This window comes from Pinus tabuliformis, chromosome X (assembly GCF_031772625.1).
Source record: "Pinus tabuliformis cultivar Carrire ecotype Pingquan chromosome X, CPIR1, whole genome shotgun sequence".
Taxonomy (NCBI): domain Eukaryota; kingdom Viridiplantae; phylum Streptophyta; class Pinopsida; order Pinales; family Pinaceae; genus Pinus; species Pinus tabuliformis.
Window position 1 is genome coordinate 439,823,615 of NC_142308.1, and position 13,499 is coordinate 439,837,113.

Below are 13,499 nucleotides of genomic sequence, written 5' to 3' on the forward strand. Positions count from 1 at the left end.
ATTCTTTCCATAATAGTTAACCCTACATGGCAATGCATAACAGCGTCGAAGACTCACCTGGATAGAATGCGGATCTGCAGAACCTCCTTCCAGACAGTAGAAGTCGTAGAGTCCAAACCCTCCTGCACAGAACAGTCATCACCATCAACTGTATCAGTGGTAAATCGAGGAATCAAAGAACTGATTAATAATCTGTCAAGCGCAGACTGTAAACCTTTTAAAATTGCCATGGACGAAATGGTTTCATACCTGTGTGAATGGCAGAACTGGTGTGGTGGAGGGAGATGTCGGATGAGCAGAGGTTTGCCCTGGACGCAAATGAACCGAGACCGAAGAACCCGGTGGATCATATAATGTCAACCAAACCCTCAAACCAATCTGAGCCATCCGATTTGGAGGAGCGATCACCATCGTTCGTTTGAGCGGGAGCGTGGGCACGCAAACCATAATGTACAACCCTCTGCATAATCACATGGCCTCACATGGTTCTTATCCACCTGGCCACGGAACGGGTGAGTTGGATTAACACCCGCTCACCATGTGGCACCGTGATTTAATAAGCCAGTACTCAATTCATTAAGACTGTTGCATAGTGTTAGTGCGGGTTGGTAAAATGTAATTACAACGCATGAAAATCAACGTGCAAGGGGTAAACCATAAACCATATATTACAATGTTTGAAATAAAATATCTGCGCATAAATTATATCAATATACCATGATGACCTGTAGAGGTTAGGTAACAATAATTTTTTTTTTTTATGGTATAAGTTAGAATGGGATCGTGACACTCAGTTAATTGTGATCCTTGGGCAGAGTTCGGATGCCTCATTTAACTGTCATCCCTGGGCAAAGTTGTCTTGATTCAGTAATTGATAGGCTACCTGCCTCTGCCTCTATGAAAACACAAGCACGCCTCTGCCTCCAGCTCTCAGAGAATACAACCACACCACACAGACAGACACACCTAAAAACAGAGACCAGACCACATTCATACACACACAACACATGGAGCTCCAAACATACAGACGCACGAGACTAGACCACACAATGCAGAAACTTTGAGAGGAGGAGGAGGAGCACAACAATCCCAATCTAATGCCAATATGAATCCAAAAATTAAATCGAATTAAAGCAATCAAGAACTTGAACCGTTGAGATAACCAGTTTGATAAGCAGCACCCTTTATCTCGCGCACTCTGCTATCTCAATGATGTTGATGATTGGGATTGCAGCGCTGCTTATCTCATAGACGTTGATGCCAATTCTATTTGCAACGGACGACTAGGATTATCTCTTACAAAGATTCTCCAGCTTTTTTCACAACAGAAATAGTAAAAAGCATAATCCCTGTCATCCTAACAGAAATAGTAATAAAAACATAATCCTGAAGCAAAAAAAGTAATAAAAACAGCCATCACATCAAAATTCGTTGACGTTGCACCAACACAGTCACAGCCATCAGAAAACACTTCCAAAACGCGAATACAGAAAATTCCGTTGAAGGAGCGGATCCGTTGAAATAGCTGTAAGATGCTTTTCTTGAAATTCTCATCCAAAGTACTTAACATCCACGTCCGTCCAAATTTGGAATGTTCACGTTTGAATTTGAATAGCTGTAAGATGCTTTTCTTGAAATTCTCATCCAAAGTACTTAACATCCACGTCCGTCCAAATTTGGAATGTTCACGTTTGAATTTGAATATGAATTTAAGGTGGGATTTTTGACATCCATTAAATTCAATTAATATTTTTATGCGAGAGAGCTAGGTATGTTCTTTTATTTCTAATATAATTGATGGTTTTCATTTGGCTTCAACACTCATAAAATTAAATTGCTCTTTAAGTTTTATTTATTTATTTTTTTAGCTTCAATACCAGTTACCAATAGATTTGAATTATTAGTTTTATTTATTTTTCTAATTGAGAACTATAAGTTTTTTGATCTGAACTTATATTTTAACGGTCTTACTCAATAACAATAGATACTTTATTTATAAGCTCTTTCTAGTTCCGTGCTTTTTATTATCAACCATTAATGTTTCCAGGTTACTAGAAGTCATCTATTTTTTCCATATTTATGTATTCAATAATATATATAGTATGTTTTCATTCAGGTTTCAATATTTAATAATATATATATAGCATGTCTTCATTTAGGTTTCAATAGCAATAGATTTGCCTTTCAGTTTGGCATGCATTTTTTAATTTGAAAATGGTAAGTTTTTTATATGAAATTATATGTTCACCCATTTCAAATGTGATTGGTAACATAAATTAAGATGAAGTTAAACTTAATTATATCGATAAACATGTTTCTTTTAAAGTAGAATAGTGATTCAAAAATTTTAATCTGATTATTAATTATTAGATTTATGGTAGGACCATTAAGTATTTCATAAAAAAATTAGTAGTATACACAAGTCAAAGACTGAGTTTTATGTGAAGGTAGTTAAGTTTCTTTTGTCATTTTATTTAAATTGATTGATTAACAAAATATCATTTGAGCAAGTTTCATATGAAAGAGTTATGGTTTCTTAGGCATGTGATATTGTAATATACCCTATTTGTAGATTAAGAAACTCTGTAATAAAGTGGATATAAATATTCATGGATAAAAATCTTATTCCATGTTGTTTAAAATGAATATATGTTTAACTTATAATAATAATAATAATAAGATATTTAATTTCAAATTTTTCTAAATTTTAGAAACGTGAGATGTATTATGATGTAAATGTTTTGATGTTTATTATGGATTGATAATTATTAACATTTACTACTCATTTAATTTATATAATTATGCAAGTATGTAAATTTGTATTAAAAATGTGTTATTTTTTTTAATATTGATTATTTAAATACATTTTAAATATTTTAAAGCTACTTTAATACTAAAGGTTTTAAATATTTGAAAATACATTTTATAGTGAATTACTCGTGTGTTTACATCTTTTTGTTATGGGGAGTGAGATTTTATCTTATTTTGGTTATTGGATTTGTGTGTTTAAAATTTTTTAGTATAGAATTTTCTTCCCAAAATAATATGCACATTTTACTTTGTATGGTTTGAAGTGTAGAAAGAATTTTTATTGTTTTTTGCTTCTTGCTTGGCCTTGCTCTTCATATGGTTTGAAGTGTAGAAAGAATTTTTTTTGTTTTTTGCTTCTTGCTTGGCCTTCCTCTTCTTCTTTTTTGTAAGTTTAGATATATTTTTTTTGAATCTTTTTTTAGTTTTTATACAGTATTGAACAACTAAAAGTTCGTCTTAGAAGAATGGAAATTCAAGTTTAAAAGAATGTATTCCTTAGACAAAACTATTCTCCAAACTTGCATTCTTGTATTTTCCAAAGAACTATAATTTATCTAAAGCACTGTATGATTTAAAAGATTATTCCTTTTCACTAAACCATAAATTATGTACTTGACATATATAAATGCATTTGCATACTATGCATCTCCACTATAGAGTAGATTGATTGTCATTTTGAGAACAATTTTGTTTCTATACATAAAGTGATGTCTACTAAAAATGTCATTGTTTACATCGTCTTTACCCATGGGTTTATGTTGTCTTTCACATCAGTACCACATAACAAGAATCAACTCACCAAGACTATAGCTCCCATAATAAGAACTTTTACCAATTTTTTTTACTAGTGCAGCCATATAAATTAAATTACTTGTATACACATTAATCCATGAGAAGAATCAAAACACTTACCCCATTATACATCTAACTTTATCCAAATAAGAAGGAATGATAAAAGTTAACTAAATTATAATTTTATTATAATTTTTTATCCCCACTTTACCATGAAAATTCTTAACTCAAGTAAATAACTCTTCTTACAATACTAAGTTCTCTTCTTATCCTCACTTTCTATTCATATTTGTCCAAACAACTTATAGTTGCTTGGCGAGGCTTAGGTATGTCATCACCACCAAATATTTCCAAAACCTCTAGAGGCGGGTAGTCCTATATATCGAAATCCATTCATAAGGCTAGTATGGATGTAGAAAAAGGAAGAAAATTATCACTTGATGGGGTTCTTAGAGAAAAAGGAAACCTCAAAATGGTTTCTCGATGAAGTGGTTATCTTTTAACTATATAGGCTTGGCTAGCCATGACAAAAAAACTAGCCCTTGGGAGATTATTAGAGTTGGAGAAATCAGATGTGATATTTCTGTAAGAGACGCTTGGGGATAGTGAACAAATTGCATCACTATTAGAATCTATGAAATCAGAATGGACTTTCCATGCCTTAGACATGAGAGGTAGATCTCGTGGAATTGTTGTAGGAAAAAAAAATATACTAATGGAGGGAAGGAGTACTAATGGCAGATATTTTTTCTAATTAATTTGGTCTTGAAATTAGGATTTTTAATATATATGTACCATGTCAAAATAGTATGTAATTATTGGAAGCTCCTGTGATCATTAGTTATGCAGGCTCACAATATAATTTTGGGGGGAGATTTAAATTTTTCCGTGGGACATGAAAACTCCTTGGGTAGCCATGCACATGTAGATTCACTTAGAATTTTTTGAACAACTACTTGAGAATAAAAAATTTATTGATATAGAAATAACACTTATTCAACTTACGTGGAGAAATCAAAGATTTGGGGATGCTATGTTAGCAAGGCACCTTGATAGATTCCTAATTCAGGAACCACTGATGGATAAGATAGAAATGGTTAGGTAATGCCAAGTTGGTTCAGGAGGAATATCAGATCACTCACCTATTTTTTATAAGTAGAAGGTATTTCTCCAAAACCATGGGAACCTTTCAAAATTTAATTCGACATGGTTAAAGGATGAGGAATTTCAAAGAATTGTTAAACAGGTATGGCAGGATAGATCAGAGATTGAAATAAGGTCATTGACAGAGCACCTGGATGGAAACCTTATTTGCCTTAAGCAAAGGATGATAGAATGGGAAAGGAAAAGAAAAAAAAGGAAGAGGAGTCCCTCAACAATATTGAATTTGAATTAGCTAGGTTAGAAGACCCTCACAGTGGTGGGTATGATTCTCTTTAATCAAAGCTATATATCATGAACTAGAAGTAGAGAAAATCAAGATATTAAAGGAAAAGGAAGAAACATGGAGACTTCAAATTAGAGCTCTCTAGCTCCAAGAGGAAGATGATATTACCAAAATTTCCCAACAACACACAAGAGGTCAGAAATTAGAGCATGAGGAGGGATCCTCATTGCATTATTTCAGGATATTAATGAATCCTAAACCCCAAACAATAAACCTAAAACCCTTAACTCTAAACCATAAACACTAAGAATTTTATGGCATTTTAAAAAGTAGTCTGTAACTTTTATTTAAGTGTTTATTAAAAGCATTTACTCATGTTATAAACCCTAAACCCTAAACTCTATACCTAAAACTCCAAACCCTAAAGCCTAAAGTGTAAACCCTAAATACTAAGCATTTTATAGCATGTTAAAAACCATTTTGTAACTTTTATTTAAATGTTTATTAAAAGCATTTACTAAAGTGTTATAAACCCTAAAACCTAAACCTCAAACCTTAAACCTAAAACCAAAAATTAAAACCCAAAAACCTAAACCCTAAGCATTTTATAATAGTTTAAAAAGAGTTTTGGAACTTTTATTTAAGTATTTATTAAAAGCACTTATGAAGGTCTTGTAAACCCTAAACCCTAAACCCCAAAGGCCAAACCATAAACACTTAACCCTAAGTAGTTTATATCATTTTAAAAGGAATTTTGTAACTTTTATTTAAGCCTTGATTAAAAACATTTAATAAAGTCTTATAAACCATAAACACTGCCCAAAACCACCCTAAACTCTAAAACCCAAACCCTAAATGCTAAACACTAAACCCTAATCATTTTATAACATTTTAAAAATGATTTTGTAACTTTTATTACAATGCTTATCAAAATAATTTACTAAAGAATTATAAACCCTAAACTCTAAACCGAAAAACTGAAACCCTAAACCCTAAACCTTAAATCCTACACTCTAAGAATTTTATAGAATTTTAAAAAGTTTTTTGTAACTTTTATTTAAGTTTTTATTAAAATCATTTACTGAAACCTTATAAACCCTAAACCTTAAACCCTAAACCCTAAGCATTTTATAACATTTTAAAAATAGTTTTTTAACCTTTATTTAAGTCTTTATTAAAATAATTTACTAAATCCTTATAAACCCTAAATCCTAAAACATGAACCCTAAACCCTAAACCCCAAACCATAAATACTAGTCATTTTATAACATTTTAAAAAGTTTTTTGTTACTTTCATTTAAGTGCTTATTAGAAGCATTTTCTAAAATGTTATAAACTGTAAACCCTAAAACCTAAACAATAAAACCTAAACCCTGAACACTAAGTATTTTATAAATTTTCAAAAGTGTTTTATAACTTTTATTGAACTTTTTATCAAAATAATTTACCAAATTGTTATAAACCCTAAAACCTAAGCCCTGAACCATAAACCATAAACCCTATACCCTATACCCTAAATCCCAAACCCAAACCATAAAACCTATCCCTAAACACTAAGAATTTTATAACGTTTTAAAATACATTTTTGTAACTTTTTAAAGTGTTTATTAAAAGCATTTAATAAAGTGTTATAACCCTAAACCTTAAAAATATTATAAAATTTTAACAAGAGTTTTGTAGCTTTTATTTAAGTGTTTATTAAAATTGTTTACCAAAGTGTTATAAACCCTAAATCCTAAACTCAAACACCAAACCATAAACCATAAACCCTAAACCCTAAGCATTTTATAACATATTAAAAAGATTTTTAACTTTTATTTAAGTGATTATTAAGAGGATTTACTAAAGCCTTATAAACCCTAGACTCTTAACCCTAAACCGTAAGAAATTTATAACATTTTAAAAACTGTTTTTTAACTTTTATTTAAGTGTTTATTATAACGATTTACTAAAGTCTTATAAAATCTAAACCCTAAGCATTTTATAGCATTCTAAAAAGAGTTTTGTAACTTTTACTTATGTTTTTATCAAAATAATTCACTGAGTTGTTATAAACCCTAAACCATAAAAACTAAACCATGAACTATAAAGCATAAACCAAAAAACCTAAAACCTAAACACTTAACCCTAAGACTTTTATAACATTTCAAAAAGCATTTTGTAACTTTTATTTAAGTGTTTATTAAAACAATTTACTAAAGTGTTATAAACCGTAAACTGTAAACACTAAACCCTATACCTTATACCCGAAAACATAAACCCTAAGCATTTCATAACACTTTAAAAAGTGTTTTGTAACTTTTTTTACATGTTTATTAAAATAATTTACTTAAGTGTTATAAACTTTAAACCCTAATCCCTAAAACCTAAACACTAATTATTTTATAACATTTTAAAGGGTGTTTGGTAACTTTTATTTAAGTGTATATTAAAAACGCTTAATAAAGTGTTATAAACACTTCTTCATAAACCTTTTTCATTTTATTTATTTTTCTTCATAACTCCTCGAGGCTCCATGGGATGAATGCATTATGTGTAATATGTAGCAACATATACCTCCTTAAGGTGGGGTGGTTCATCCCTAAACCCTAAACCCATAACCCTAAACCCCAAACCGTAAACCATAAATCCTAAACCCCAAATCCTAAAAACTAAACCCTAAGAATTTTATAAAATTTTAAAAATTGTTTTGTAACTTTTATTTAAGTGTTTATTAAAACAATTACTAATGTGTTATAAACTAGAAACCATTTACCCTAAACCCCAAACCCTAAACCCTAAACCAAAAGTCTTAAAATTTAAATCCTAGGCATTTTATAAAGTGTTATAAACCCTAAACCATATACCTTAAAGTGTTTATTATAAGAATTTACTAAAGTCTTATCAAACCTAAACCTTAGGCATTTTATAGCATTCTAAAAATATTTTTGTAACTTTTACTTAAGTTTTTGTCAAATTAATTTACTAAGGTGTTAGAAACACCAAAACCATAAAAACTAAACCCTAAACCAAAAAACCTAAACCCTAAACGCTAACCCCTAAGCCTTTTATAACATTTAAAAAAGTGTTTTGTAACTTTTATTTAAGTGTTTATTAAAGCAATTTACTAAAGTGTATAATCCCTAAATCCTAAATCCTAAACCCTAAACTTTGAACCCTAAACCTTATACCCTAAAACCTAAACCCTAAGAATTTCATAACATTTTAAAAAGTGTTCTGTAACATTTTTTACATGTTTATTAAATGAATTTACTAAAGTGTTATAAACTTTAAACCCGAATCCCTAAAACTGAAACCCTAATTAATTTATAACATTTTAAAGAGTGTTTTTTATATTTTATTTAAGTGTATATTAAAAATATTTACTATAGTGTTATAAACCCTGGACCCTAAATGCTAAAGCCTTAGATTTTTATAACATTTTAAAAACTATTTGTAACTTTTATTTACGTGCTTATTAAAATAATTTACTAAAATGTTATAAATCCTAAATCCTAAACCCTAAACCCAAAACCGTAATCCCTAAACCATATACCATAAGAATTTTATCAGTATCTATAATAAGAGAAGAGCACACCTGGGTATGTGAGTGTAGGAGGGAGAAAATTGCTATACATGAGATACCCCAACCTTTGTCTTTCAACCCTTCTTCATAAACCTTTTTAATTTTATTTATTTTTCTTCATAACTCCTCGAGGCTCCACGAGATGAATGCATTATGTGTAATATGTAACAACGGATGCCCCCTTAAGGTGGGGTGGTTCATCCCTAAAACCTTAACCCTAGACACTAAACCCTTAACCCTAAACCCCAAACCCTAAACCACAAACCCTAAACCCCAAACCCTAAACCACAAACCCTAAATCCAGATCATGCTACCCCAAATCCTAAACCACAAAACCCTGAACCCTAAACGATAAGAATTTTATAAACCTTAAACACTCTACCATAAACCCTAAACCCTAAACCCCAAACCCTAAACCGTACACCCTAAAACTGAAACCCTAAACCCCAAACCATAAACAATAAACCATAAATGTTAAGCATTTTATAACATTTTAAAAATAATTTTGTAAATTTTATTTAAGTGTTTATTAAAATCTCTTATGAAAGTGTTATAAACGCTAAATTCAAAACCGTAAACCGTAAACCCCATAAAATAAATCTCAAACCCTTAACTCTAATCCATAAACACTAAGCATTTTATAACATTTCAAAAAGCAGTCTGTAACTTTTATTTAAATGTTTATTAAAAGCATTCACTCAAGTGTTATAGACCCTAAACCTTAAACCCTAAATCCTAAGAATTTTATAACATTTTAAAACCCATTTGTAACTTTTATTTAAGTGTTTATTAAAAGAATTTACAAAAGTGTTATAAACCCTAAACCCTAAACCTAAAACATAAAGTCAAAACCCTAAAACCTAAATCCTAAGCATTTTATAACATTTGAAAAATTGTTTGGTAACTTCTATTTAAGTGTTTATTGAAATCATTTTCTAAAGTGTTATGAACCCTAAACCCTAAACCTAAAACCTAAAATCAAAACCCAAAACACTAAATCCTAAGCATTTTCTAACAATTTAAAAAGCGTTTTGTAACATTTATTTAAGTATTTATTAAAAGCTTTTATGAAATTTTTATAAACCCTAAATTCAAAATCCTACACCCTAGACCCCCAACAATAAACCTCAAACCCTTAACACTAAACCATAAACACTAAGCATTTTATAACATTTTAAAAAGTAGTCTATAACATTTATTTAAGTGTTTATTAAAAGCATTTACTCAAGTGTTTCAAACCCTAAACCCTAAATCCTAAGAATTTTATAACATTTTAAAAACCATTTTGTAATTTTTATTTAAGTGTTTATTAAAAGAATTTACTAAAGTGTTTTAAACCCTAAACCCCAAACTCAAAAGCTAAAATCAAAACTGAAAACCCTAAGCATTTTTAACAGTTAAAAAGCATTTTGGAACTTTTATTTAAGTCTTTATTAAAAGCATCTACCAAGATCTTATAAACCCTAAACTCTAAATCCCAAAGGCCAAACGGTAAACACTAAACCCTAGCATTTTATATAATTTTAAAAATAATTTTGTAACTTTTATTTAAGACTTGATTAAAATCATTTACTAAAGTCTTGTAAACCATAAACCCTAAATGCTAAACCACCAAAAACCCTAAACCCAAAACCCTAAATGCTAAACCCTAAACCATACTCATTTTATAACATTTTAAAATGTGTTTTGTAACTTTTATTTAAACGCTTATTAAAATTATTTAGTAAAGCATTATAATCCCTAAACCCTCAACTCTAAACCCTAAACCCTAGACCTAAGACCCTAAACCCTAAAACCCAAACCCTAAACCCTCAACACTTTATAACATTTTAAAAATGGTTTTGTAACTTTTATTTAAGTTTTTATTAAAAGAATTTACTTAAGTGTTATAAACCATAAACCCTAAACCCTATAGCCTAAACCCTAAACCCTAAGCATTTTATAATAGTTTAAAAAGTGTTTTGTAAATTTTCTTTAAGTGTTTATTAAAGAATTTACTAAATTTTTATAAACCTTAAAACCCAAATCTTAAACCCTAAACCCCAAATCCTAAAACCTACACCCTAAAACCCATACCCTAAACCCCAAATCATAAACCATAAACCATAAATTCTAAGCATTTTATAACATCTTAAAAAGCGTTTTGTAAATTTTATTTAAGTGTTTATTAAAAGCTTTTACGAAAGTGTTATAAACCCTAAATTCAAAACCCTAAACCCTAAACCCCAAACAATAAACCTCAAACCCTTAACTCTAAACCATAAACACTGAGCATTTTATAACATTTTAAAAAGCAGACTGTAACTTTTATTTAATTCTTCATTAAAAGAATTTACTCAAGTGTTATAAACCCTAAACCCTAAACCCTAAACCCTAAGTATTTTATAACATTTTAAAAATTGTTTTATAACTTTTATTTAAGTGTTTATTAAAATCATTTACTGAAGTGTTATAAACCCTAAACCCTAAACATAAAACCTAAAAAAAAACCTAAAACCCTAAACCCTAAGCATTTTATAACAGTTTAAAAAGAGTTTTGGAACTTTTATTTAAGCCTTTATTAAAAGCATTTACCAAGGTCTTATAAACCCTAAACTCTAAATCCCAAAGGCCAAACCGTAAACACTAAACCCTAGCATTTTATATCATTTTAAAAATAATTTTGTAGCTTTTATTTAAGCCTTAATTAAAACCATTTACTAAAGTCTTATAAACCATAAGCCCTAAATGCTAAACCATGCTAAACCCTAAACCCCAAACACTAAACGCTAAACACTAAACCCTAATCATTTTATAACATTTTAAAAATCATTTTGTGACTTTTATTACAGTGTTTATTAAAATAATTTACTAAAGCATTATAAATCCTAAACACTAAACCCTAAACTCTAAACCCCAAACCTCAAACCCTAAACCCTAAAACTTAAATCCTAAACTATAAACATTTTATAACATTTTAAAAAGTCCTTTGTAACTTTTATTTAAGTGTTTATTAAAATAATTTATGGAACCCTTATAGACCGTGAATCTTAAGCCCTAAACCCCAAACCCTAAACCTTAAGCATTTTATAACATTTAAAAAAAAAATCAACTTTTATTTAAGTGTTTATTAAAACAATTTACTAAATCCTTATAAACCATAAATCCTAAAAAATGAACACTAAACCCTAAACCCCAAACCCTAAATACTAATCATTTTATAACAGTTTAAAAAGCATTTTGTAACTTTGATTTAAGTGTTTATTAAAAACATTTTCTAAAATGTTATAAACCTTAAACCCCAAAACCTAAAAAAAAAAACCCTAAACCCTAATTATTTTATAACCTTTTGAAAAGTGTTTTGTAACTTTTCTTTAAGTGTTTATTAAAAGAATTTACTAAATTGTTATAAACCTTAAAACCCAAATCTTAAACCCTAAACCCCAAATCCTAAAACCTACACCCTAAAACCCAAACCCTAAACCCCAAATGATAAACCATAAACCATAAATTCTAAGCATTTTATAACATCTTAAAAAGCGTTTTGTAAATTTTATTTAAGTGTTTATTAAAAGCTTTTACGAAAGTGTTATAAACCCTAAATTCAAAACCCTAAACCCTAAACCCCAAACAATAAACCTCAAACCCTTAACTCTAAAACATAAACACTGAGCATTTTATAACATTTTAAAAAGCAGACTGTAACTTTTATTTAAGTCTTCATTAAAATAATTTACTCAAGTGTTATAAACCGTAAACCCTAAACCCTAAACCCTAAGTATTTTATAACATTTTAAAAATTGTTTTATAACTTTTATTTAAGTGTTTATTAAAATCATTTACTGAAGTGTTATAAACCCTAAACCCTAAACATAAAACCTAAAAAAAACCTAAAACCCTAAACCCTAAGCATTTTATAACAGTTTAAAAAGAGTTTTGGAACTTTTATTTAAGCCTTTATTAAAAGCATTTACCAAGGTCTTATAAACCCTAAACTCTAAATCCCAAAGGCCAAGCCGTAAACACTAAACCCTAGAATTTTATATCATTTTAAAATAATTTTGTAACTTTTATTTAAGCCTTAATTAAAACCATTTACTAAAGTCTTATAAACCATAAGCCCTAAATGCTAAACCATGCTAAACCCTAAAACCCAAACACTAAATGCTAAACACTAAACCCTAATCATTTTATAACATTTTAAAAATAATTTTGTAACTTTTATTACAGTGTTTATTAAAATAATTTACTAAAGCATTATAAATCCTAAACACTAAACCCTAAACTCTAAACCCCAAACCTCAAACCCTAAACCCTAAAACTTAAATCCTAAACTATAAACATTTTATAACATTTTAAAAAGTCCTTTGTAACTTTTATTTAAGTGTTTATTAAAATAATTTATGGAACCCTTATAGACCGTGAATCTTAAGCCCTAAACCCCAAACCCTAAACCCTAAGCATTTTATAACATTTAAAAAAAAATTAACTTTTATTTAAGTGTTTATTAAAACAATTTACTAAATCCTTATAAACCATAAATCCTAAAAAATGAACACTAAACCCTAAACCCCAAATCCTAAATACTAATCATTTTATAACAGTTTAAAAAGCATTTTGTAACTTTGATTTAAGTTTTTATTAAAACATTTTCTAAAATGTTATAAACCTTAAACCCCAAAACCTAAAAAAAAACCCTAAACCCTAAACCCTAATTATTTTATAACCTTTTGAAAAGTTTTTTGTAACTTTTATTTAACTTTTTATTAAAATAATTTACTAAATTGGTATAAACCCTAAAACCTAAGCCCTCAACTGTAAACCCCAAATCCTAAACCTTATACACTAAAACCTAATCATTTTATAACATTTCAAAGATCATTTTGTAGATTTTATTTAAGTGTTTATAAAAATAGTTTTGTTATAAAACCGAAACCCTAATCCCCAAACACTACACCTGAAACC

General features: G+C 29.0%; 1 long non-coding RNA gene across 1 annotated transcript in view; it reads right to left on the minus strand.

The window, feature by feature from the left end:
• Positions 1–830: 830 nt before the first annotated feature.
• The window catches only part of LOC149140462 (uncharacterized), an 83,461-nt gene continuing 70,792 nt past the window's right edge, over positions 831–13,499 (minus strand). The window contains exon 2 of the long non-coding RNA XR_016265307.1: positions 831–966. This is a non-coding gene — a long non-coding RNA (uncharacterized LOC149140462). The remainder of the gene's footprint in view (positions 967–13,499) is intronic.